The 23,660-nt window shown below is 38.8% G+C and overlaps 1 long non-coding RNA gene across 1 annotated transcript; it reads left to right on the top strand.

Moving 5' to 3' along the window:
• On the top strand, positions 1-22,456 carry LOC121377016. The gene is made up of 5 exons (XR_005958572.1): positions 1-129; positions 7,403-7,473; positions 8,711-8,916; positions 9,596-9,679; positions 21,252-22,456. It is a non-coding gene; the product is annotated as an uncharacterized LOC121377016 (long non-coding RNA).
• Positions 22,457-23,660: the final 1,204 nt, after the last annotated feature.

Here is a 23,660-nt window from a genome sequence, read left to right as displayed (position 1 = left end):
GGAACATGTCCAAATAGGGGCCTACCGTTGAAATGTGTGTGGGTGATATGGCAGGTACACGTGGAATACTATCATGGTTTCCGTCTACATCGGCGAGTGTCTACGATTTGTTATGAAATATACCAGGAGGTGAAGTTGATTTAGCATAATTTTAAGTGGATTCCTAATTTATTACTTTATTTATTATTATTATTATTATTTTAATTTGATGAGCCTAGACTAATATACAGCATTTATTTTAATTAGTTAGGGCCTCCACCAGTCCACAATATTGGACTCGAGTATTCGAGGGTCAAACTCGACCCGGACCCGAGTACCCGACACTTACACTAGATGATAATGAGACTAAGGAATAAAATAAAATACTAGCATTATGTCTCTTAATTCCAACACTGACCATGTATGTAGATGCGAAATCACGTCATTGTATTGCATTCCACACATTCAACTTTTGTTTTCTCTCCATATCTCATAGCCCTATAATGTAACCGGCGGCAAACATATGACAAAACGACGTAAAAGAAACACATTATAAATTAAATGAGGGTACTCTTCCTTGCACGGGTACTCGAGTCCTGTAAATGGAGTCGAGTCTTGTTAGACTCGGCCCATGCTCGAGTACTCTTAGAGACCCTAATACTTATTCAATATATGTCCGTATTGCACTTAGATGAACAAAACAAAAACGGGTCACAGCAGATTTACGACTGTTATTTGTTGTTCAAAGCGGCTCACGAGAAGCCCACCCTCTTGAATCCGCGCCTGCCATTCTCTCCCTCGCTTGACATTCTGTTAATCTTAGATTAAAAACTTTAGTTTGATCCCGCTCCATTAAAAGTCATTGGATCCACAATCTGTTATATAGCTGGCGAATGGTGAGAAATAAATCTCCAAATGTGCACCCTGTTGATTAGATCTGCAGAATCCAAGTCAATAAAAGTGTAGTTTTCTGGTATATATAGCAGGTCGAAATATTATCGGGAGCAGTGTTGAAAGAATTACGCTTCAACACATGCGCGCCATAATCTGAATGGTTAAAGAAAACCCCCACCTATGTCTTGTATTTTATAATGGCAGAAGCAATATGTGTGGTGGTTGGGGGAGATATAAAGGAAGGAAAAGAAAGGAAGGAAATGTTTTATTTAACGACACACTCAACACATTTTATTTACGGTTATATGGCGCTAAAAATACACGCTTCAATGTTTGTGTCGACACAAGAATAACACCATGTTGCGTTACAAATGTCGAAGTGTGTTGCCAAAAGAATGAACATGCACCATCGTTTGCCAAAGTTGATCCAATTGCAACAAGCTTCGCGTAGTTAAAAATTTTGTTTTGCTTAATGACACCACTAGAGCAATTTATCGAAATAAAAATGTTTCATATATTAAAGACAAGCCTGTGAATGTTTGTATTTAGCATGCCTGTTGTTTGTATACTGATCAACAAAAGTTCAAGTTTGTTTTGTTTAACGACACGACTAGAACACATTGATGTATTAATCGTCGGCTATTGGATGTCAAACATTTGGTAATTTTTATATATTGTCTTAGAGAGAAAACCCGCTACACTGTTTTCACTAGTAGCAAAGGATTTTTTATATGCACCATTCCACAGACAAGGTAGTACATACCACGGCCGTTCATATACCAATCGTGGTACACTAGCTGGAACGGGGCCTCACATAGAGTCGGTGCCAGTGTGCATGATTCAGATACCACACCACACCACAATCTTTCCTACCGTTACTTGTTTTACCAGCTTAAAGGAACATTCCCGTGTTTGCTGCATTGTAAGATGTTTCCGACTTATAAAATATTTCTACGATTAAACTTACATATTAAATATATTTTCTTGTTCATAATATTAGTGTCTGTATATTCAATGTGTTTCTGGTCGTCTTAATATTTATAAGAAGCCCAAACTGAATTTTGTCTTCACATAATTTCGTACGTACGAAAAAATAATATTTTATGAAATAAAATGAAATTTAACCTAGTACAAATATTAGAACGATCAGAAACACGTTTAATATGCAGCCACTAATATTTTATGCAGAAAAATATAGTTGATATGTAATTACACTAGTTAAAAAATCTTTGTTTGTCGATAACATCTTAAAAATTGTAAACTCAGGAATGTCCCTTTAATATTATCCGGTTTAGGAAATAGTTCCTCATAAAACAAATACTACAAGATTCTGATATACATTTTGAAATGTTTCTTTGATGATTACAAGTAGGTTGACCTCTCTGGTATTTAATTAACCAAATGGTTTGAAGTTACTTATTTAGTACTGATAACAACTCTGCATGTGTGATGAGGCCGTGCTCTGGCATGAAGGTGGCCAACAGAAAATGTTCGTGGTCGACCTATGTTGATTTTTTTTTTGCAAGTGACTTTGGCAAGGAAGAGTAGTCCTTAAAACTAGCATTCATATGACCCTCTCGATATTGAATATATTCTGATATAGAACTTGTGTGGAACTGCATGGAGTAATTATTGGTTGATGTGAACCCTTCATCATTTGTGGCGCAAAATGATGATTTCCTTAAGGCCAATCAGGTTACACCCCGGGTGGGAAAGTGCATATGGGGTGGGGAGCGGGACGTAGCCCAGTAATAAAGCGCTCGCTTGATGCGCGGTCAGTTTGGGGTCGATACCCGTCGGTGGCCCCATTGGGCTATTTCTCGTTCCAGCCAGTTCACAACGACTGGTATATCAAAGGCCGTGGTATGTGCTATCCTGTATGTGCGATGGTGCATATAAAAGATTTCTTGCTACTAATGAAAAACAAAATGTAGCGGGTTTCCTATCTAAGACTATATGTTAAAATTATCAAATGTTTGATATATCCAATAGCCGATGATTAATAAATCAATGTGTTCTAGTGGTGTCGTTAAACAAAACAAACTTTATGGCTCAAAATGATGATTCCCTTGAAGCCAATCAGGTTAAAACCCCGTCTTTGCTGTCCTGTGTGCGGAAAAGCGCGTATGAAAAAATACGTTATCGTTAATGTAAAAACATAGCGTGTTTTTTCTGAAGAATACGTGTTAGTATTACCTAGTGTTTGACATCCAGTAACTGTTGATTAATAAATCATTATTCTCTTGTGAAGTCGTTAAACAAAAACTAACACTAAGTTTAGTAAAGGGACAAAAACAAACAATAACTTTAAAGAGACAGACCCTAGTTTCAACCAGTGAAACACTAAGTTTAGTTAAAGGGACAGACCCTAGTTTCAGCGCCCATGAAAACTAACACTAAGTTTTCAGCGCCCATGAGTTTAAAGAGACAGACCCTAGTTTCAGCGCCCATGAAAACTAACACTAAGTTTAGTTAAAGAGACAGACCCTAGTTTCAGCGCCCATGAAAACTAACACTAAGTTTAGTTAAAGGGACAGACCCTAGTTTCAGACCCTAGTTTCAACCCGTGAAAACTAACACTAAGTTTAGTTAAAGAGACAGACCCTAGTTTCAGCGCCCATGAAAATTAACACTAAGTTTAGTTAAAGGGACAGACCCTAGTTTCAGCGCCCATGAAAACTAACACTAAGTTTAGTTAAAGAGACAGACCCTAGTTTCAGCGCCCATGAAAACTAACACTAAGTTTAGTTAAAGACCATGACCCTAAATGAAAACTAACACTAAGTTTAGTTAAAGAGACAGACCCTAGTTTCAGCGCCCATGAAAACTAACACTAAGTTTAGTTAAAGGGACAGACAGAGCCCTAGTTTCAGACCCTAGTTTCAGCGCCCATGAAACTAACACTAAGTTTAGTTAAAACAGACCCTAGTAACACTAAGTTTAGTTAAAGGGACAGACCCTAGTTTCAACCCGTGAAAATTAACCCAGACCCTAGTTTCAGCGCCCATGAAAATTAACACTAAGTTTAGTTAAAGGGACAGACCCTAGTTTCAACCCGTGAAAATTAACACTAAGTTTAGTGAAACCCTAGTTTCAACCCGTGAAAATTAACACTAAGTTTAGTTAAAGGGACACCCTAGTTTCAGTGAAAATTTAGTTTAGTTAAAGAGACAGACAGACCCTAGTTTAGTTAAAGAGACAGACCCTAGTGAAAAAAGGGACAGACCCTAGTAACACTAACACTAAGTTTAGTTAAAGAGACAGACCCTAGACCCCATAGTTTTAAAGGGACAGACCCGTTTCAGATGAAAACTAACACTAAGTTTAGTTAAAGAGACACTAAGTGAAAACTAACACTAGTTTAAAAGAGACAGACAGACCCTAGTTTCAACCCGTGAAAATTAACACTAAGTTTAGTTAAAGGGACAGACCCTAGTTTCAGCGCCCATGAAAACTAACACTAAGTTTAGTTAAAGAGACAGACCCTAGTTTCAGCGCCCATGAAAACTAACACTAAGTTTAGTTAAAGGGACAGACCCTAGTTTCAACCCGTGAAAATTAACACTAAGTTTAGTTAAAGAGACAGACCCTAGTTTCAGCGCCATGAAAATTTAGTTTAGTTAAAGGGACAGACCCTAGTTTCAGCGCCCACCCGTGAAAGAGACAGACCCTAGTAGCGCCCATGAAAACACTAAGTTTAGTTAAAGGGACAGACCCTAGTTTCAGCGCCCATGAAAACTAACACTAAGTTTAGTTAAAGAGACAGACCCTAGTTTCAGCGCCCATGAAAACTAACACTAAGTTTAGTTAAAGGGACAGACCCTAGTTTCAGCGCCCATGAAAACTAACACTAAGTTTAGTTAAAGGGACAGACCCTAGTTTCAGCGCCCATGAAAACTAACACTAAGTGAAAATAGTTTCAACACACTAAGTTTAGTTAAAGAGACAGACCCTAGTTTCAGCGCCCATAGTTTAGTTAAAGGGACAGACCCTAGTTTCAACCCGTGAAAATTAACACTAAGTTTAGTTAAAGAAAGACCCTAGTTTCAACCCGTGACACTAAGTTTAGTTAAAGGGACAGACCCTTAACCCGTGAAAATTAACACTACAGAACCTGTAACACAAGTTTAGGATAACGTGAAAATTACACTATTTAGAGTGTTTCAACCCGTGAAAATTAACATAAGTTTAGTCTGTGAAAATTAACACTAAGTTTAGTTAAAGGGACAGACTAGTTGTGAAATGGTTAAAGGGACAGACCCTAGTTTCAACCCGTGAAAACCTAACCCTCTAAAAATAGACTAAAATATGAGAAATGCATTTTGTGATATTAAAAGGACATACCTGAGTTTTCCGCATTGTAAGATGTTTCCGACTAATAAAATAGTTCTACGGTTAAACTTACATATTAAATATATTTGCTTGTTTAGAATATCAGTGTCTGTATATTCAATGTGTTTCTGGTCATCTTAATATTTGTAAGAAGCGCAAACTGGATTTTGTCTTCAAATAATTTCGTACGTACGAAAAAAAAATATTTTAGGAAATAAAATGAAATCTAACCTAGTACAATATTATAACGATCAGAAACACGTTTAATATACAGCCACTAATATTTTATGCAGAAAATATATTTGATATGTAATTAAAATCGTTAAAAAGTCTCTGTTGGTCGATAATATCTTAAAAATTGCAGCAAACCCAGGAATGTTCCTTTAAAACCAACAGGATGACCAAAAACACTTCGAATGTGTGGAAATTGATAATTTAAACAATAAAATCTAAGTAAAGTTTAATTTTAGTTATAAAAAACGGCTATAATAGTCAAAAATATGCCTTAATGTTTAAAAACTAAGGTGTGTCCTTTTAACCTTCTAAACCGGCCTCGGTGGCATCGTGGTTAGGCCATCGGTCTACAGACTGGTAGGTACTGGGTTCGGATCCCAGTCGAGGCATGGGATTTTTAATCCAGATACCGACTCCAAACCCTGAGTGAGTGCTCCGCAAGGCTCAATGGGTAGGTGTAAACCACTTGCACCGACCAGTGATCCATAACTGGTTCAACAAAGGCCATGGTTTGTGCTATCCTGCCTGTGGGAAGCGCAAATAAAAGATCCCTTGCTGCTAATCGGAAAGAGTAGCCCATGTAGTGGCGACAGCGGGTTTCCTCTCAAAATATGTGTGGTCCTTAACCATATGTTTGACGCCATATAACCGTAACTAAAATGTGTTGAGTGCGTCGTTAAATAAAACTTCTTTTTCTCTTTTTTCTCTTTTAACCTTCTCGTATAGATAGTGACCGTCAAAGAATCAATTTCTCCTTCCCTCTCCCTTAATGCTGGTTTGATTCTGCCGTTCCAAATATTTACGTTTTGACTAAGTGAATATTACAATCATCATTTATCATCATAAGTTTAGCAAAGCCTTTGAGACAAGTTTATAGCCAATTAACGTAGCAGTATACAGTTAGCTCCCTCGCACAAAGAGTTCGCTTGTTGATTTTGCACAGATCCATGTTTGAAGGCTAAGTATTTGGAATAGGAAGTAAATTATTAAGCTTAGTGATAGCCAATGAGCTATCTTTTTTAAATGACAATTGGTTTTTCACCAGAAGTGCAATTGGTTGAGCTGTAATGAGGCTTGTTGTTTATAAACCTTAGCGATATTTTTGGGTAATTTTAAAACAAGATGATTTTGTGAAAAATTGAATAGCTAAACCTTTATTCAAATGAGGCGTTTTGTAAAGTTTGATGAGCAAAGTTTTCATAAATATATGTGTGATATCCACTTGGATGTGGTTTGTATGGGTGTGAACATTGTCAAAAATGCACCCCAAATCATACAGTTTGGACACATTATGATGGAAGTAACACAAACATTTAGCTATAAATATTTAAAATGAGTCGTCTTTATAATTATGACCTTTTTTGTAAGCTCCTTGAGATTTAAAATACCCCTATCTTTCTTTATTTTTAAACAATTGGTGGGCATTTAGGATGCCAGGGGCTGGCATGCATAAATCTCAACTGAAGATTCACATTTCATTTTCATTTCAAGTTGTGCTTATATCCAAATAAGGTTTAGGCACGCTGTCCTGGGCACACACATCAGCTATCTGGGCTGTCTGATTAGGACAGTTAGTTGTTAGATGTTACTGGTTAGTGAGAGATAAGAAGGTGTAGTGGTCTAAAAACTACCCATTTAGCTTTGGTTGGGAGCCGGTACCGGGCTGCGAACCCAGTACCTACCAGCCTTATGTCCGATGGCTTAACCACGACACCACCGAGACCGGTTGAAGATTCACAAATAACTGTGGTCTTCTACCTAAAGTTTTGCGTACAAGTGTTATGGACACGTATTTCACTTACTCCCGCCAAAAAAGATATCTATATTTTTTAGGATTTGAATTTGTCTTTATTTATTTCCTCTTTTACTTAATTCCTTTCTTAATCTTTCTCTTTTTTCTTCTTCCTTTTTTCTAATTGTCGGGAGTTTAATGTTTATTTTTGTTTTGTTCTTGTTTTACTAGTCTACAAAACAGACTGTGCCGGCCGTACGTTATCTGCTTGTCGCTTCCAGTGGGAATTAGCAGACAGATAGGTATTTGTTGTGGCATTCCTTACACCTGTTCCTAGATCGTATCTTACCGGGTTAATGGGACTATGTAAAGTTATTGTACATTCTTTATATTACCTGTGTGTGCCTGACCTGACCTGTTTAAAGCCTTACAAACTGCTATCAAAGATATTTTGGATATAGAAATCTCTTGGTGAAAATATTAATACTAATATACCACTACCATTTCTTCTTCTATTTCTTCTTCTTATTATTATTCTTCTTTCTTCTTCTTCTTCTTCTCCTCCTCCTCCTGCTCCTCCTCCTCCTCCTCCTCCTACTACTATTACTACTACTACTACTACTACTACTACTACTACTACTATTACTACTCCTGTTGCTGCTACTACTACTGCTACTGCCAATATTACTACTACTACCAATACTATTACTACTACTGCTACTACTACTACTACTACTAACCACAACTACTGTCACTGCTACTACTGCTACTACTACTCATACCACTACTACTACCACCACTATTACTACGACTACTACTAATATTACTACTACAACTACTAATATTATCACTACTACTACTACTATCACTATCAGGGCCGTAGCTAGGATCTTTTGTTTGTTTTGGGTTTTTTGGGGGGAGGGGGTGGCAATTGAGTAGTTAATAGTCTAAAGGTAGTACTAAACCAAATAACTTCCGGCAAGTCCTGTGATTGGTTATAAATGTGAGTGTGTTGGTTGTAAAAAATAATAGTTTCATCTGGGTAAAATAAAAATGCAATTTTATTTCATCTAGTACCAATGTGTTAAGTAGCCTTGTGCTTGAAACATGTATGGAGTACCTGTAACAAAAGTACTTTTGTGCGGAACTAGGGTAGTCATAGACGCTACCCGTTATCTCAGAAACAAGCAGCTTGACCCCCAATTTTTTCTGATTCACTTTAAGTGTGAGGGTTGGTAGTATTTATATCCGTGGCGTTTGTGTTGATTGATACGCTGCAGGTAGGAGTTTTAGCCACATATGTTACTATTGTCGTCTATGGGATTTGATTTGGTAGTATACACCCTAAAACTACTTAAACGGTTAAGAAGAAATTTTTCTTTAAGTTTCTATAATGCTTTCCGGATGTTTTCGGGGGGGGGGGGCAACTGACCCCACCCCACCCCTCCCCACACCTACCTACGGCCCTGACTACTATTAAATAATAATATTATAAGTTCGAAATTTGACCCTGTTGGATACTGCTTGTGCTTCCTACAGACTGAGGCGCCTAACAAAAGTTCACGACCTGACAACTCAGTGTAAATGTCATCAGAATAATGAAGCTGATCCTTCGACGCACACGGAATCCATAAACCATAAACAACGAATCCAGAAGCTAATTATCTCATCATATCAAACGATAATTTGTGGCGAGTTTGCCCCACACTTTCCATTGCAATACAGACCCCATAGTCTTCACTAGAGTGAGTGTCTAGTTTTCTCTGTATCTCTTGGTATCTTTCTATCGAGCTTTTTATGTCCCTGACTGTTGCTCTCTGCATTATATTTACTCCATCTCTTGTCTCTCCCTGATTTTATTTCACTGTCTGCCTTTTTGCGCCCCCCCCCCCCCCAGCTTTCCAAATCCCAACCCGTTCCCTCTTTCTCATTCTTAATAATTCTCTCTCTCTCTCTCTCTCTCTCTCTCTCTCTCTCTCTCTCTCTCTCTCTCTCTCTCTCTCTCTCCGTGAGTGTTTGTGTGTTGTGTGGTATCTCTCTCTCTCTCTCTCTCTCCCTCTCTCTCTCTCTCTCTCTCTCTCTCTCTCTCTCTCTCTCTCTCTCTCTCTCTCTCTCTCTCTCTCTCTCTCTCTCTCTCTCTCTCTCTCTCTCTCTCTCTCCATCTTCATGCATGATCTCACAATGACATTAAACGCAGTATTTCAGCGACTAGGTATCAAATACAGTGTGCTTCAACGGGTTTCGATCCCACTTTAGCCGAGCGCTCTAACCTTTGTGTTACATCTTCCATAATATACCCTCAAAGGAAAACAGTTGAGACTACTGAACCGTTAGTATGTAAACATATGACACGGTTTGTCTGTACGGAATCATTTCCTTCTAATATCCGGGATCAACATTGGATTTTTGTCTATTTATTCACAGCTTAGAAAGTCGATCCCCGTGTTTGTCTATCTACCGTCTGTGGAGTGGGACTAGATAATGGTAGACTGCTGACCGCGGCGTCAGGTGGGTTCCAGAATTAATGAGATAGTTTGATCATTAAGCCGACCATGCCGCCAATGTTACGCTATTCTACTGACAACATAATGATAATTCTTTCACGGATTCGCTGATTCATTAATGCATTCATTCATCCACCTAATCATTCTTTCATTCATTCACTCATTCATTCATTCATTCATCAATTCATTCATTCAATCATCTTTCTTTCTTTTCTTTCTTTCTTTCTTTCATTCATTCATTCATTTATTCATTCTTTCTTTCTTTCAATCAGTGATTCATTCATTCGTCCGTCCTGTCCGTCCGTCCGTCCATCCACCCATCCATTCATTCATTCATTCATCCACCTAATCATTCATGCATTCGTCCGTCCGTCCATCCATCCATCCATCCACTCATTCACTCACTCATTCATCCATCAATTCATTCAGTCATTCACTCTCACTCGCTCCCTCGCTCGCTCGTTCGTTCGTTCGTTTTTCCGTCCGTCTGTCCGTTCGTTCATCCATTCCTTCCTTCGTTAATCCGTTCATCCAACCATCCATCCATTCATTCAACTTCATTTTCATTTTTATATCTTATCAAAGTTCAAGCACGTTGCCCTGGACTCACATCTCAGCTATATATACCGTTTGTCCAGGACAGGTGTTTAATTAACTTGTTTTGTTTGTGTTTGTGTGTCTGTGTGTGTGTGTTGTTTTTTTTGTTTTGTTTTTTGTGTGTGTGTGTGTGTGGGGGGGGGGGGGGGTGTTTTCTCTTTTTGGGGGAGGGGGGTTGAGAGGGGGTTTGTTTGCTTGTTTTTGTTTTTGTTGTTTGGGGTTGTTGTTGTTGTTGTGGTTGTTGTTGTCTTTTTTTCTTCTTCTTCTTCTTTTTTTTTTTTTGAAGGGGGGGGGGGGGGGGGGGGGGTTTTTCTTTTCGTTTCTTTTTAAAAGATTGATGTCCAACAGAGGATAATTACTAAATCAATTCGCTCTGGAGGTGACATAAACGAAAAACGAAAACAAAGTTTTGAATAAAGTATTTTGTGACAAAAACTACAAAAGGTTCGTATAGATTGGATGCGGCGCGTGCGTGCGTTATGTTACGCATTCAGTCTATATGAGCCGTTAAAAATTACGTCATCGATAATGCGACTAGATTTTCAAACGAAAACCCCCGAACAAATTAACTGTTTACCGATCCGAGATGTAATATATCTCCAGATATTGCTCATCCTGCTATGTAACGTGTGCCCAAAAGCGAATGTTTTGCTAATAAGTGAATTAAATGGGCTGGGTATAAATAAGCACATTAAAAGCCTGTCCCAGGGGTATGTCTCACACTAATAATTTTATTACAAGTCGTCGCAAAACGCACATTCGGTTGCTTTATTAATAAAATTTCCTCAAAATCGATTGTATAAATAGCCTTTTATGTTGTATCTACAGAAAAGTCAATGCATTTAATAGTAATGCAAGCCCCTTTGTGAATATTATATAGCTTGTACATAATTCACAAAAATATGAGAGAGAGAGAAAAAAAAAAGTTGTTGGGAGTTGCTGTTTGAGACACACACATACACAGAGACGCGCGCGCACTCCCCCCCCCCCCCCACACACTGGAACACACACGCACACACACTGGAACACACACGCACACACACTGGAACACACACGCACACACACATAGAAAGACAGACAGAAACACGCACACACACATAGAAAGACAGACAGAAACACGCACATACACACACTCACTTGAGGGAGGTGGGATAGCGGGATACAGATATATAAAAAGAGAGAGAGAGAGAGAGAGAGAGAGAGAGAGAGAGAGAGAGAGAGAGAGAGAGAGAGAGAGAGAGAGAGAGAGAGAGAGAGAGAGAGAGAGAGAGAGACAAACATACACAAACGGACGCTTGCCCATTTTCTCATATGGCTTCCTGAAGTTAATTCCATTCTAAATTGCGCTCTCCTGCAGTGCTTGAGTCCTAGGATCGAACCTCCTCGGGGGATCCATTCTCAATCAACATGTCCCGCCTGTTATCAATACTTTGGTATTTAACCATAAATTAGAAGGAAACAAAAATATTGTTCATTTTTAGCTAATTTTGCAATAACAAAAATACTTGCATGATAATAACTTGATGACATAACAATATCTTGCGTTAAAACCGAAGAAGAAGATTAGGCACTCGGGGGATCCACACAAACAATCACACACATACATACATACAATACTTTGGTATTTAACCATAAATAGAAGGAAACAAAAATATATTCATTTTATATATATATAAATATATATAATATATATATATATATATATATATATATACACACACACATATATATATACATATATAGATATATATATATTATATATATATATATATATACATGTAGATAGATAGATACAGATACAAATACAGATATAGATATATTATATATATATACATGTAGATAGATATATATACATGTAGATAGATAGATAGATAGATAGATAGATAGATAAATAGATAGATATATACCAAGGCACATAAAATCGCCGTGGATACTAACATCAAATTTACTCCGTGGGAGATGAGAAAAACGTGTTTAGCAAAACATCAGCGCCATTTAGTGTCCCATCTGAATACAATTTTTCATCTACAGTCCGGCATTGGACAAAACTGAAACCGTGTAATCTGCGACTCTGTGTCTTTAAATGATCCAACGATTCCTTGTCCGTCGTGCAAAGTGGAACTTCCTGCTCAAGACACGTAAAGAACCGAAGTCTTGTGTCTGAAGTGTCAGTCAAATCGCCGATGGGCGAAGATTTAAGATTGGACTGGCGTGGGGCTTTAGATCTTTCATTACAGTTTCTATAGCAGTGTGTATTCTTAGGAGCGTAGGGCTGAAAACAGCGACATTTTACGTCGAGGGTCCATTTTTCAGCAACTCCGAGCATTCATCGATCTTCGTGTTGTCTTACATGAAGTGCTTTCCATCAAAAAGACAAATGTATGGTTGTGTTTATAAAAGCATTTCATTAATCAAACCTATTTTTTTCTCGCGATTGCGAGGTGTGCTCCTGAATTTTTGATTACTATGTTTCAATAATCATTGCGTTGTAGAAATAAATGCTTGTTCCACTTAACGACATCAAATTTCAACAGCTATATATTTACATGTCTGACATAATTCTGATTAAAGGGACATTCCCTAGTTTTTAAACACTAATGAATATTTTTGACTATTAGAAACCTTTTTGATAACTGAAATCATACTTTACTTAGAGTTTATTGTTTAGATTATCCATTTGTGTACATTCGAAGTGTTTTTGGTCATCCTGGTGTTTTTAATATCACAAAATTCATTTCTCATATTTTTAAAAACGCACGTGCGTGAAAGAAGTAACAGTTATGGAGTCGAGTTTTAGTCTGTTTTTAGAGGGTATTTCACCATTTCAAAGTCACAGACTCAGATTTCACTCAATTGTAACTTTATCCAAATGTGTTACAGGTTTGTAGATAAACTAAACTTAGTGTGCATTTTCATAGGCTGAAACTAGGGTCTGTCCCTTTAAGAATGGACACACCCCATAAATAATGTACATATCCTAATTCATGTCAATTTTAATTCAATTTTTCCAAAAACATGTAATTATTAAAATAGTATTAAACGTTAAAGTTTGCTTTGTTTAACGACATCACTGGAGCACATTGATTAATGAACCATGGCCAATTGGATGTCAAACAGTTGGTAATTCCGACTCGTAGTCATTAGAGGAAACCTGATACAGTTTTCCTAATGTAGCAAGGGATCTTTTATATGCACTTTCCCACAGACAGGAAAACATATACCACGGCTTTTGTCCAGTTGTGGTGCACTGGTTGGAACGGGAAAATAATTATAATTAATGCGACTGTTCTTTGTAGAGATTGAGGTAACAACCCCTCTATTTTCATATGAGTAATCAAATTGTTGTTGGAATTTAAGCTTCCATTCCCGCTGCCACTCCACGCCACCCCCACCCCCACCCACCCCACACACACACCCTTCCACCCGTTATGTAGCTGGTTGTCCACATTCACAAATTGAGCTTTCATTTACGGTTGGGGTGATAAAGCATAAAAACTGTAGGCTACACGATAATTAGTGGATAATTATGTATCCAGGTCATCTTAAAATACACCGGCCTCGGTGACGTCGTGGTAGGCCATCGGTCTACAGGCCGGTAGGTACTGGGTTCGGATCCCAGTCGAGGCATGGGATTTTTAATCCAGATACCGACTCCAAACCCTGAGTGAGTGCTCCGAAAGGCTCAATGGGTAGGTGTAAACCACTTGCACCGACCAGTGATCCATAACTGGTTCAACAAAGGCCATGGCTTGTGCTATCCTGCCTGTGGGAAGTGCAAATAATAGATCCCTTGCTGCTAATCGGAAGAGTAGCCCATGTAGTGGCGACAGCGGGTTTCCTCTCAAACTCTGTGTGGTCCTTAACCATATGTCTGACGCCATATAACCGTAAATAAAATGTGTTGAGTGCGTCGTTAAATAAAATATTTCTTTCTTTCTTAAAATACGGAGCAGACTTGAGATTTGGTGAAATGAACAAGAAAAGTTTGTTTTATTTAACGACACTACTAGAACACATTGATTTATTAATCACCAGCTATCAAACTTTGGTAATTTGGACATGTAGAACTTTCTAAAGGATATTTAAATATTACTCTCTTTGAGCTAGTCTCACGGGAGTGATGAGGAGCGCGAGAGCGATTGCTCACCTTAAACTGCGAAGTTTGAAAACGCGCGTTCAAGAAATTGTGCAGGGGGATGGTGGTGGGGGTAGACTGTGGCAAGCGACCTTTTTTAAGGGGAGGTCGGGTCATGAAACCCCGGAAAATACATTAAACACAAAAAGAAAATGTGCTTGGAGTAGAGGGGTTCGATCGGCACCACCACCCCACCCCCTTGCCTGGGGTCTACTTCACTAAACTCTCACAACTTTGCTATCTCGCAGTGCAATGCGAAAAGATTTGCAAGGACGATGCGATGTTGCTGAGCGAGTTTAAGCGAGTTTTGCGATACGAAATCGTAAAAATCATCGTAAGCTATGACGTCCCTATGGCGAGTGTTGCAGAATCGTCAAAGACTACGATGGTTTTACGATTTCGTAGCGTTAAGATAGCTTCGAAAATATGGCCCTGAGCCCCGTTCCACGAAGCGACCTTAGCCCTACGATCACCTAAAGTATATAGCTACCTTAGGCACTGGGGTCCTGGACTGTTACCTACATTATAGGCTGTGGGTTCGTGAGTTATTAAACGTCGAGTTACCCCTTCCTGTATGACACATCTACACCAAACCCCGAGACTGAATTATTTCCGTCTGCGAGGATAAAGTGTGTAATTTTCTTCTAACTGGTTATTAATCCTAGGAGAGTGTCGTTCAGTCAACACCGGGCCAGTCGTTGAGTGATAAATTACGCTGCTTGAGTCGTTACCGTCCAATTAACTTCGGCAATATCAGCCTTGTGGTGATTCAGTGTTTCGACCGGCCTCGGCGGTGGCGTAGTTAAACCATCGGACATAAGACTGGTAGGTACTGGGTTCGCAGTTGGATGGGTAGGTGTAACGCCACAACACCATCTTCTCTCTCACTCACCACTAACCACAAACAAGTAACCCACTGTTCTGGACAGACAGCCCAGATAGCTGAGGTGTCCGTGTGCCCAAGACAGCGTGATTGAACCTTAATTGGATATAAGCGCGAAAATAAGATGAAATGAAATGAAATGAAATGAAACTGGGTTCGCAGCCCGGTATCGGCTCCCACCCAGAGCGAGTTTTAACAACTCAATGGGTCGGTGTAAGACCACTACAGCATCTTCTCTATCACTAACCACTATAGACAGATCAGATATTATAATAGGTGGCGTGTGCCCAGGACAGCGTGCTTGAACCTTAATTGGATATAAGCACAAAAATAAGTTGAAATGAATGAATGAATGAATGAATGAATGTTTAACGACACCCCAGCACGAAAAATACATCGGCTATTGGGTGTCAAAAGTAGTAGACAAACTATGGTAATGCAAACAAATAAGGTGATGATCAACATCAATATAAAAATTCAAGATTTAACTAAAAACAGTGTAAAGAACTGTGCAAAAATACAAATATCACAGATAGATACTGACTTTTACTCAAAATTACAATTTGTGCTGTATTGGCCATTCTCAAAGAGAATGTTACACCCCTGCACCACGGTGAGGTTACAGCACGCGCAGGGGCGTTTGTTGAACGTCAAGGAACTATCTAGGTGGTTTACTTGATTAAGCCGTTTGGGACGTACATGTAGGCCATTGGTAAGGCGCTCGCCTGATGCGCGGTTGGTCTAGGATCGATTCCCATCGATACGCCCATTGCGCTATTTCTCGTTCCAGCCAGTAACTCCACAACTGGTATATCAAATGCCGTGGTATTTGCTATCCTGTCTGTGAGATGGTGCATGAAAAATACCCCTTGTTACTAATGGGGAAAAAATGTAGTGGGTTTCCTCTCAAAGACTATATGTCAAAATTACCAAATGTTTGACATTCAATCGCTGATGATTAATAAATGAATTTACTCTAGTGGTGTCGTTAAATACAACAAACTTTAATTTATTTTTGATTAAGCCGTCAGCTTTCAGACTGAGTCCGCATCTTAGTAGCACCTTTAATCATATACCAACTTATGTTCGTGCTTATATCCAGTTAAGGTTCACGCATGCTGTCGTGAGCACACATCTCAGCTATCTGCTCAGGTCGGAGGGTTAGTAGTTAGTTGTTAGTTAGTGGTTAGTGAGAGAAAGAAAGAAATGTTTTATTTAACGACGCACTCAACACATTTTATTTACGGTTATATGGCGTCAGACATATGGTTAAGGACCACACAGATTTTGAGAGAAAACCCGCTGTCGCCACTACATGGGCTACTCTTCCGATTAGCAGCAAGGGATCTTTTATTTGTGCTTCCCACAGGCAGGATAGCACAAACCATGGCCTTTGTTGAACCAGTTATGGATCACTGGTCGGTGCAAGTGGTTTACGCCTACCCATTGAGCCTTGCGGAGCACTCACTCAAGGTTTGGAGTCGGTATCTGGATTAAAAATCCCTATGCCTCGACTGGGATCCGAACCCAGTACCTACCAGCCTGTAGACCGATGGCCTACCACGACGCCACCGAGGCCGGTGGTGGTTAGTGAGAGAGAAGTCAGTGTAGTGGTCTTACACCTACTCATTAAGTCATTAAACTTGCTCTGGGTTTTGAGCCGGTACGGGGATGTGAACCCATAACCTATCAGTCCGATGGTTAAACCAATAATTATAAGCCACCGAGACCGGTATCATATTATACCCGTTGGGTAGATCTTGAAATAGGATCTTATTTTGTGGGTTTGTGCATCAGATTATATAATTCGTAATTAAGTGAAAATATGTTTCACAAATCACTCAGATATCTTTATTTACGTCTCACCTAATGTACAACATAATTACATTTAAAATAAACATATAAAAGTACATAAGCCATTCCACAGGGAATTATGAGAGACGATATATACAATAAACAAATATTCACATTTATACTAAATATAAAAACCCAAGATATTAATACTAATACATGTACATATGGGTACGTCATCGTAATATTAAAATAAGCTTTTGACAATAAATGAAACATACAGATTAATGAAAAACATAAAAAGTCTCTACGTCTTTGTAGAGTTTAAAAGCAGGCTTTGGCTGTTATGAAAGCAAGTTTTGGTTCAGACAGTAAAAAATACATCTTATTAAAATCAGATAATGCATGAATGAATGAATGAATGAATGTTTAACGACACCCCAGCACGAAAAATACATCGTTTATTGGGTGTCAAACAAAATCAGATAAAGACATAAAATATTTAAAAGCAACTTGTCCGTGCTGATACAGAATAAAACGAAGGTTTTCGTAAAGGGGCAGTTTGTAAAAATCGTATTAAAAAAAAACACCATGAAATTACATCCGTGTAGTTTTAATGTTTTAACTGAACTTGTTTGATAGAGCATTTTGGGTAGGCCTCTTTGGAAAACTAGATGTCCTGACATGCAATTTCCTGCATTCTACAAGTAAAGACCGGCCTCGGTGGCGTCGTGGCAGGCCATCGGTCTACAGGCTGGTAGGTACTGGGTTCGGATCTCATTCGAGGCATGGGATTTTTAATCCAAATACCGACCAGTGATCCATAACTGGTTCAACAAAGGCCATGGTTTGTGCTATCCTGCCTGTGGGAAGTGCAAATAAAAGATCCCTTGCTGCTAATCGGAAGAGTAGCCCATGTAGTGGCGACAGCGGGTTTCCTCTCAAAATCTGTGTGGTCCTTAACCATATGTCTGACGCCATATAACCGTAAATAAAATGTGTTGAGTGCGTCGTTAAATAAAAGATTTCTTTCTTTTCTTTCTACAAGTAAAATTCATCAAGAAAAATGCAACATATTTTAGATTAATTTTTCACGATGTATAATTTCTGAATACATACGTGTATACGCTGAATTATATTAACACCACAACCATGAAACAAATTGCTGAATAGAAAGTTTTAACGTTTGTTGTGTTTAACGACACATCTAGAGCACATTGATTTAATCATCATCGACTTTTTGATGTCAAACATTTGGTAATTTTGACATGTAGTCTTAGAGAGGAAACCCGCTACATTTTTCCATTATTAGCAAGGGATCTTTTATATGCATTTTTCCTGACAGGGTAGCACATAATTACTTGAAAAGAACAATGTACGGTCAAATCAAATAATTCGCTGTAATTACAATCTCAAATATCATGCATATTAATAACAAAAGCTTTTTATCATTTTACAATGTATTAGGCCTATTCTCAAATTATTTTGTACGACTTTGTGGGTTTTTAAAAATGAATTTAACTAGTTGGACTCCATCGATAGCGCGTTTACGTCAGTTCTAGAGGCCATAGTTCATGTGCGTCCTTCCACGGAATATTTAGAAAATATAGATGTTCTGAAATGCAATTTCTTGCATTTTTTAAGCAAAATTCATCATGACAAATCAGGGTAAATGGCTTTTTTTCCCTCCCCATTTCCCTCCCCTTCCCCTTCCCCTTCCCCTCTCCCTCCCCTGTTCCGCTGTACTCGCTCCTTTCCAGTTCCTACACGCCAGTATTATTCAATGCTGGCGTTTTAAAAATAAAGTGAATCATACATCAGCTGCTAATTCGGTCAAAAATAGTGGTGCCATTGGGAAAAGACGGAAATATTAAAAGGAAATTAGCACCGGTTATGGTTGTGAGATTTGTACTAGAGTTTTAAAGGTGCAGATCCTAGTTTCAACCCGTAAAAATGGACACTAAGTTTGGTTAAGTTACAAACCTATAACACATTTGGATAACGTTACAAGAGAGTGAAACAAGAGTCTGTGACGTGGAAACGGTGAAAGGTCGTTTAAAATAGACTAAAACTCTACTCCATAACTGATATTTCTCAGACGCACGTTTTTTAAAATATGGCCAGAAACACTTCGGTTGTACGGAAATGGATTATCGTAACAATAAAATATAAGTAATGTTTGATTTCAGTGATCATAAACGGCTCTAACAGTGAAAAATATGCCTTAGTGTTTAAAAAAAAACTAGGGTTTGTCCCTTTAAAACATTTGCACTCTGGGTAATATTACGAAAACTCAAAACTACGTTCCGCAGATTTCGTTGCTCAGATCTAAAACACATGTTAGCGAATCGCCTTTGATGGGTCATAAGAACAGAAGCTTAACGTTTAAGTGATCTGTTTTTATGGTGTATAACTTTTAGTCGCCCGGGGTAGTAAGAGACGACAAAAGTACAAGCCAAGACTCAATGTTAAGCAGTGGCCAGTAATTATGGGGACATCAAAACGTGTTGTTGTTTTTGTTTATTTTGTTATCTTTTTGTTATCTTTTTTTTTCCTTCTTTTTAAATTTTTTTTTTTTTTTCTTTTTCATTTGTGTTTCTGTTATGGGGTTTTTGTGTGGTTTATTTTTTTTTATTTTTTTTTTTTTTCTTGGCTTTTTTTTTTTATTTTTTCGTTTTGTTTTTGGGGTTGAATTTTTCTTTGGGGGGGGGTGTGTGTGAGTGTGGGGGGTCTTTTTAAGGGGGTTAGTATACGACAAATGTTAAACAGTCATCAATCATTAAGTGAACATAAAAATATGTTGTTTTGTGTGTTTGTTTGTTGATGTTTGTCTGTTGTTTGGGGGGAGTGTATTTTTTTTCTTTTTTGTAATTGTTTGATGTTATTGTTGGGGGGGGGGGGGGGGGGCGGTGTAATAAACATTTTGCTGCTTTAATATAGATCAATTTAAGCTACATTAGAGAATACAAAGGTGGTCTCTTCAGACAGGTTGCTATTTAACACTCCACAATACCCCTAACCCATATCCACCACAAGTTAATACTCAACCATATATGTATACTACACTACTTACGACACAGTTGGGAATTCAGGGCGTTGTATTTCTGAGCGCGTCATAATATTTTAACAGCGACGTTTTACTTAAAACATATGTTGTGAATAGCGTCGTAAAAACATTAGCCTAGTTTCTATAATGTAATGGCAACAAACAGTCACTGTTTCCAGACTTTTGAAACAAAACTCCATTTAAACTACCTCGGTTTGCGGCAGAACGTGGGTGTAATGACTTAATTGAGGCCTTATGTTGGAACAATTCGATAAATGTGATTCTTACTTCATGCACGTGTATCAAAATGAAAAGGAAAAAAAAGAAAAAGAAATGTTGTTGGCAGAAATATTAAAGTCCTAATCAGAATGATATGCCCACCATGTTTTATCTTATTGCATATGATTTTTTAGTACCTGCCTGATGTGCATACGCTAGGTGTCGGGATACCAAGGGCGGTTACAAGGGGGTGAACCTGTTCCATCTCAGCCTAACAAAAAAAAAAAAAAAAAAAAAAAAACCCACACCACAACAAGTGCAGCTTTTTGAACAATTTGTTACAGTTTTTATTTTCCGAATGTGAAAGTTTGTTTTGAAGTGTTCTTTTCCTGAGTTGGTCTAGGTGCCCATTTGTCCTTAGTGCCCTCAACCCCTCCCCTAAAAAAGTCCTTGTGTCCGCCCTTGGTATCAAATCTACGAATGTCACTCTTCACCTGTCGCAGTGTTTCTGAATTAGGTTCTGTCGCGGACCAGGCCACTGGCTATCCAGAGGTCGAGTCCGGGATGGGCATGCCCGAAATCTTAGTGGTATAGGGGCTACTCTCTCTCTCTCTCTCTCTCTCTCTCTCTCTCTCTCTCTCTCTCTCTCTCTCTCTCCTCTCTCCCTCCCCCCCTCCCCTCTCCCTCCCTCCCACTCCTCTTCCCCCTCCCTCTCCCTCCTCTCCTCTCTCCTCTCTCCCTCCCTCTCTCTCCCTCTCTCTCTCTCTCTCTCTCTCTCTCTCTCTCTCTCTCTCTCTCTCTCTCTCTCTCTCTCTCTCTCTCTCTCTCTCTCTCTCTCTCTCTCTCTCTGAGATGCGCACCCTTCCAAAAAGTAAAAAATGTTTAATTTCTTTTGTTTATCGCAGTGGCCAGTCCATCGTGAAATCGAGCAGGGTTCACAACGAGGCTGTGAAGATGGCGGGCCGAGAAAGGGGTAGCAATACATATGGATATCTGGAGTTGGGTGGGGGTACAATATCTAGTAGTGGGGCGCAGTCTCTATTTAGGTGGGTGGCGGCCAGCGGGGTGGTGTCTTATTGCTATAGCAAAGAACAACATACATTTCCATAGGCGGATCTAGGGGGGTGCCCCAGGGTCAAGCCCCCACCCCCTAAATTTTGCGACAGTTATAATATTTTATTATATATTAATTTCCATCCCATTCCAAACCTCCCCTAAAGTTCCCTTGGCATTCCACCTCATGTCATTGGGGTCCCACTAAGTGGATTTTCTAGATCCGCCCCTGATTACCGTCCTAACATAGGGTGAGGCACAGCCCCTTCCCTCTTTTCTGCCCATACCCCTCCCACCGCCGGTTCTTACGCTCCGGAATCAACGGTCCAGGGCCCCGTTCCACGAAACGACCTTAGCCCTAAGATCACCTAAAGTGCATAGCTACCTTATACACTTAAGGCGATCTTAGCGTTAAGATCGCTTCGTGGAACGGGGTCCTGATAAAACAATCAAAGAAACAAGCACTTACCTATATCCATATAGGCCTATCCACGCAGTACTTGTAGAATATATTGCAACAGAACAGCACAGTCGCTAGCAGTCGTCATTAGGTAGTATCAGATCCATGCATGTTTTATGTTTTTTAACATTTAAAATAAATATGACGATAAATGTCAAGCAGCGATTCTGTTTGCACATTTCTGAAGTTAAACTATATTCAGAATGATGTACGTAGTATCGCGTTGACATCAATAAGCATATTAAAATGTCAAAGCATTGTCGACGTCACGTCAAAGGAATGTTAACGTTTTTAAATGGTAATGTTGCCGACAGTCTATTTCGAAATGTCTTTGACATGTGTGAGGCCCCATGGTGATCTCTGCCGTGTTATATAATTAATGTGGGCGAAGAATATAATAATAATAATAATAATAATAATAATAATAAGGGCACTTCAAACGAGCAAGGTGGGGTGGGGAGGGGGTCACGTCAAAGTTTCGATGTGTTAGTTGTGCGAGCAATAAAACCAGAAACAATCCTAGATTTCTTTTCAGACCCAATCCTATGCCAATCCCATCCCCACATTAACATAGTAGGATGGTGCCTATAGAAGATCCCTTGCTATTAATGGAAAAATGTAGCGGATTTCCTCTCTGAGACTATATGTCAAAATTACCAAATGTTTGACATCCAATAGCCGATGATTAATAAATCAATGTGGTCTAGTAGTATCGTTAAACATAAAACAAACAAACAAAATACAGCGTCAGAAAGATGGTTTAGGAAAAAATATATAAAGTTTTTATCATAAAGTTTGTTTTGTTTAACGACACCACTGGAGCACATTGATTAATTAATCATCGGCTACTGGATGTCAAACATTCGGTAATTCTGACACGTAGTCATCAGAGAAATCCCGCAACATTTTTCCTAATGCAGCAAGGGATCTTTTATATACACTTTTCCACAGACAGGATAGCACATACCACGGCTTTTGATATACCAGTCGTGGTGCACTGGCTGGAATCTGTATCATTGAGGTAAAGAAAATCGGCTTTCGCCACTATATGAGCTACTCGCTTCTATTATCAGCAGTGGATCTTTTATATGCAACATTACACAGACAGAATACTACATACCACGGCCTTTGTTACACGAAATGTGGAGTATTAGCTGGGACGAGAAAATGGGCCCACCGTCGAGGATCGATCATATACCGGTGAAAAGGAATTGGAACCGGAATATTTTTTGGATCGTATGAGCACGTTCCACGAAGCTGAAGAAGTTTGTTTTGTTTAACGACACCACTAGAGCATATTGATTAATTAATCATCGGCCTGTCATTGTATGTCAACCATTTGATAATTCTAAGACGTAGCTGCGAAGTTGAAATCAATATTTCATTTAAAGGGACATACTCTAGTTTTTAAACACTAAGGCATATTTTTTTTACTATTAGAGCCGTTTTTAATAAATGAAATCATACTTTACATAGAATGTATTGTTTAGATTATCCATTTCCGTACATTCGAAGTGTTTTTGGTCATCCTGGTGTTTTCAATATCACAAAATGCATTTCTCATGTTTTTAAAAACGCACGTGCGTCTGAGAAGTAAAAACTATGGAGTCCAGTTTTAATCTATTTTAGAGGGTATTTCACCATTCCAAAGTCACAGACTCATGTTTCACTCTTGTAATTTTATCCAAATGTGTTACAGGTTTGTAGATTAACTAAACTTAGTGTTAATTTCCGCGCGTTGAAACTAGGGTCTGTCTCTTTAACAAAAAAACCTAGGAGTGTAGGTAACAGTCGTTTGTGG

This window comes from Gigantopelta aegis, chromosome 7 (assembly GCF_016097555.1).
Source record: "Gigantopelta aegis isolate Gae_Host chromosome 7, Gae_host_genome, whole genome shotgun sequence".
NCBI lineage: Eukaryota > Metazoa > Mollusca > Gastropoda > Neomphalida > Peltospiridae > Gigantopelta > Gigantopelta aegis.
This window is presented reverse-complemented; position numbering and strand designations above follow the sequence as displayed.